Source organism: Vanessa atalanta, chromosome 16 (assembly GCF_905147765.1).
Source record: "Vanessa atalanta chromosome 16, ilVanAtal1.2, whole genome shotgun sequence".
Lineage (NCBI taxonomy): Eukaryota > Metazoa > Arthropoda > Insecta > Lepidoptera > Nymphalidae > Vanessa > Vanessa atalanta.
The window spans coordinates 10522543-10527941 of NC_061886.1; the positions used below are offsets into that span (position 1 = coordinate 10522543).

Consider the following 5399-nt stretch of genomic DNA (forward strand, 5'->3'; position numbering starts at 1 on the left):
CTCCCCGGCGGGGAATCGAACCCCGGTCTCCCGCGTGACAGGCGGGGATACTTACCACTATACTACCGAGGATTATATTAGTAATGATAAATATAAGTTCAGTAGATTCTGTAATCAGAAACTCGAAACTTTGCACAGAAAACCAGCGGAAATAAAATAATTATAAAATTTATACGTGTGTGTAAAAACGGCGAATCAACGTAAGTCAGTTGTCATCATTTTACGAGTGAGATACGATTTCATACATAATAATCGTACTGTTGTTGATAGCAAACAAAACACATACAGTTTACACAAAATGTGCACTTTATAAAATATGATTAAGTGTTAAATTTTTTCTAAAAACTAAGATCAAACTTTATAACCGCTTAGGGTTACAAAATTTGCCTTACCAACACCTAGATACATTTTTAAAAAAAGTCATCAAACCAAACTTTCGAAAAGAAAAAAAAAGCAGAAATAGAAAGCCTATGTCCTTCCTTGGGGTCGCTTGCTTCGTAACAAATTCACAAATTCGGTTTGACCGTCAAAAAGCAACAGACAGACAGATAGACATACTTTCGGATTTATAATAATAGTATATATTCATAAAAGTGAATTTAACTAACTAAACCATTTAACTGATTGTGACTAAACTTGGTGAATTGTTATGTACAATATGTTTCCTAGCAAAAAAAATACAAGAATTTTCTTTGTACATTTTGTCCTTCAATGTAAACATTGTGAGTAGATTGTAGTCCCTTATACGAAGTCGGGACGAATAACTTGTATTAAACAAATACTGACCCCTTTAATGATATGTTAGGATAACCATCTAAAAGAACATCCGAGGATAAGTACCAGATTAGCACGTAATACGCATTATCCCCTAAACATTTTTACTACAAATTATTTAATGAATAAATAAATAACGTAATTTTTAAAGTGTTGTTAGCATTTCAGTTATTTAAGTGAGACTAACTAGAACCGAAAGCCTGATAGTATAAGTGGTGTTCTACAGTCTAAGTGCTCAATGCAAAATCAATCGGAAGCCGTCAACCGTTGACAACGGATGTCGTTGTTCGACATCGAATCAAGGAATGGCTGATTCATTGTGGCTGAATTCCGTAGATACTGTATACTGTTTTCTGTTAACGAAATTGTATAATAATATGTATGTATAATAAATTATAGGATTCGAGAATTAAGTAAAAATTACAAAGGTAATTACAAAAGTAAAATTACTTGGATTAATATAAATATTTAATGTTCCAATTTAATGCTATTATTTTATTTATAATAATGAGCAAAGAATATTAAGAAATATTACGTTTTAAATAAGCTGTGAGTTATGCTTGGTATATTCACATTTTAATATATTTTTGAACTAATTATAACTACATACTATTATAGATATCTTTAGATGTTGATGCTTGAATGTGATTATCCTGGACATGACTGACATGTGTTCTTATTACAAAGTGACGAAAGTAATAAATTAAATTAATAACTTGGAAATACTTAACATATTATTTACTGGCCTAAAAAAATAAATTAACATTCTTTTTAATTGGTATCACTGTCCAAACAATGTAACATAGTGGAACAACAAAGTTGAATAAGTCAGGTGATCTTGTCAGTCATGAAGAAATTTGGAGGTTACTTTTTTTTCTAATGTACTAATAAGCTATTATCTCTCCACAGAGCTACAGTCCATTTAATTCTTATGTCATGTTATTTATAATTGTCATATATGTAATTATATCATTCAATGCGCTTGCATTTTATTGCCAGGCAGCGTCAAAAATTTTAAAAGTATTACATATCTATCTGGCCCTTATTAATGACCTACTTGGGAAATATCCACGAGACTAAGGACGAATGGCGACCCTACCCAAACCACATGTAGCACGCGCCAAACAAAATATCCAATACTGGGGTAGGTCACGTGATTAGCGTACCACATTGTCCAAAACAATTTATTACATACGGAACACCTGGAGCTTGATAAATTGTATAATCATGACCATTAGCTTCATGATTGGCCCGTGTTAGTAATTATAGGGTAAGCACGAAATTGGATCCGAAGTTTGCACCCCAAAATTTTAAAGTGAAAAATGCAATATGCCAATCTAATTATAGAGGCCACATGCTGGAAGGAGTAATTAATTATTAAACTGAATACTCTCATTAATATGACGGATTTTATCGTATTTTTGTATTTAAGATACCTATATAAGATGCACGAATATTTTTTTCCATAAGAATATACTATGAATATATTCTTAAAAAATTATTAATGAATATACTAGCCTCGAACTAATTTAGCTGCCCGATACGTTTGTACCGGTAATATTCGTACAGGGTTACCCCTAAGATTTCTCGCTTATTTAAGTTCAAAGACAAAAACCTTTATACAAAAAATTATAATCACAAAATTTACCATCGTTTTGGAAATGAATACCTCGGAACTGAGAAGAACAGGCAAAATATCTCAGCTAGTTTTTTTAAATAATAAGAATTCTATTTTCGTTATTTGAAACAGTATGTTATATTCCTTAAAGCTGAAATTCCATAGAAACCCTTTTAAGCGGAAGCTTACATAATAATCTAAACCTATGTTAGAAATTAGAGCATTCTAGAGACATTATACTTGGCTGTGTGTTGATATTATTAGCACAAACTATATTAAAAGTAAGTAAACATTAATTAAGCTTTTGGCCCTGCAAGTAATCAAATATCACCTGATTGAACAATCCCTCGTCTGATTAAAATATTTAATATACATATGTTATATTTGTATTAATTGGGGTAAAATCGCGTATTTATATATGCAGTTCTTAATTATTGACTTAAATACGCTTTACGATAACTTTAAACCATATTATTTGATCCACAATGTTATTTCTTTTACTATTTTTATGTATGACAAAGACTCTCAAAGCTGTGTATGCGTAGAAAAAATGTGACCAGCTTGTTTCCGACTTTAGATATTTCGATTTCGATACATCTTCTTTACATAGTATAAAACAAAGTCGCTTTTTCTGTCCCTATGTCCCTTTGTATGCTTAAATCTTTAAAACTACGCAACGGATTTTGATGCGGTTTTTTTAAATAGATAGAGTGATTCGAGAGGAAGGTTTTTGTATATAATACATAGATAATATAGTTAAGTAACACTGATAATTTTAAAAGTTTCTAATGTGATGTCGTAAATTTATACATTTTTTTCGCTTACATTGTAAACGCTGGCTGAACCCTACGAGATAGATCAAAATAATGCACTTCAGTATTGTACACCTTAAAACGGTCTTCAAAAAGTCCGCGATGGTATATGTCTATCTCTTAGGGATTACCCACATTGCACCCGTGCGAAGCCGGGGCGGGTCGCTAGTTGTTTAATAAAGCGGACATATACAATACTTTAATAAATCACAAAATATATCCTTCAAATATTTTAGTATTTCAATTGATTCTTTCATTATTTTGACAAGATATTAAGCTTATAATTAAAGTCGGACAACCAGCCATTCGTTTGTCTAGATATGAACAAGAAAGGTGTGCTGACAAATAAATACCTATATTATAAAAGTAGTATGTGTCTTTAATTATAATTACAATCTAACGTCGAAAAGTATATTAGTGAAAATTAAAGTGTTGTGCAGTTTTTAGTGATTAAAATAATAAGGACGTAACAAGTCGGACCAGCTAGTGAAGCAGTATGACGTTGGCGAGTGTCAATATTGTTGTGTTATAAGATGAGTAAGCCAGTGTAACAAGGGTCATAACATCTCAAGGGCGATGTAAGGAATGGTTTATTTTTTATACGTTGCCAATATCTTTTGTCTGTGGACTCTGATACATTTGCTCGTCCGCCTACCTAAACCTTATTCATTTGTTTATATAATATGAAAAAAAGCAATTCAGTTGTATTTTTACTTTTATTAAACTTGACATGTCTGTATGTATGTGTGGGTTAAATTTAGAAATTGAATTACGAACTCACTTTCAATCATCTGACTGATCCGTTAAGCACAAATGTCTCATAATTGTGATAATACTGTATTATTTACAACTATTATATTTTTTTATATATAATGAAAAATATATGTCAATAAGGAAAGCTTATCTTTGTCATATCAGATTTTTTCTAGCCATAGTGTGAGTAATTTTAGTACACGAATGATATAAGCGACTATTTTGATGAAATTTTTAAATTTGATATTGTAGTAAAAAAAAATATCTATAATTGATACCATTTAATTTTTTTGTTATATGAAAGTTTCTTGTTTCTTAAGTAAAGTATTTTTATCAAGCCATTCACAATCCTCGGTAGTATAGTGGTGAGTATCCCCGCCTGTCACGCGGGAGACCGGGGTTCGATTCCCCGCCGTGGAGTTAACTTTTTAACGATAAATACCTATTTTTAATTTATATTTGACATCATTACCTAAATAAATAAACCTTTCAAATACATATTTTAATGGTACAAGATAATAAATTACTATTTAAAGTTATTTATCGATCCTTTACGCAAGACATTTATTTTAAAAACAATACAAAAGCGTTAATGGAATGTTCTATATTTAAATCGTGATAGACGATAATGGATGCCGATTGTTCTATTTTGGTGCGTGTGCGCATATCCGGTTGGGAAAGGGCGAGTTTAAATTATTACACAACTATTTTAAGGTAAAAGAAAAAAAACTGCTCTGTATATTATGTTGCTTGTTGATTAAGTTTATTTTAAGCTGGAAGTAAAACAGTACCCTCATAATAACTTACTTATATGTATTAGTAACTAAGGCAATAAAATTTCGATATATTCTCGGAACCGATGGCCTTTGGACAAAAGCTTCTCGTATTTAGTGAAGATGAGTAAAGTATTGGTACTGATTCCATGATGCTGCCCTAGTGCGGCTTGGATAAAAAAACATTTAGAATGCCAAGTGTTAGTGTTGAGTCCATGACGCCTTAGGGTTGGTTATAAAACACATTTAAAGTTTACTCGATGTCGTGCCGGTTTGGTGGTGAGGTGATCTCTCAACATCAGGTGGGCCATTAAGTACTTCTCGCAATCGCAATCTATGGCTATATTTAAATCGAACCTATTCATCACCGTCATCTTCATCCCGTGTTGGTCCACTGTTGGGCTAGTCGATCTTCAGCTCCTCTTCTCCAATCCCTGCCAAACTTCGAGTATAGTAAATAATCATATTATACGGAATAAAAAAATGATCCCTTTTTAATTTAAGTGGAGTAGAATGAAGTAGTTGTGACTACACATAGGCAGACCTGACACACACACAAGCTTTAAAATTATTTATAATACAACTTTTAAAAGCTTACTCATATATACGTAAGCTTTATAACGTTGCGTAATATAAATCAAAAATAGCTACTTATTGTTAAAAAGTAAA

At 31.5% G+C, this 5399-nt stretch overlaps 1 non-coding gene across 1 annotated transcript; it reads right to left on the reverse strand.

Moving 5' to 3' along the window:
• Trnad-guc lies at positions 1-72 on the reverse strand. The gene has a single exon. It is a non-coding gene; the product is annotated as a tRNA-Asp (tRNA).
• Positions 73-5399: the final 5327 nt, after the last annotated feature.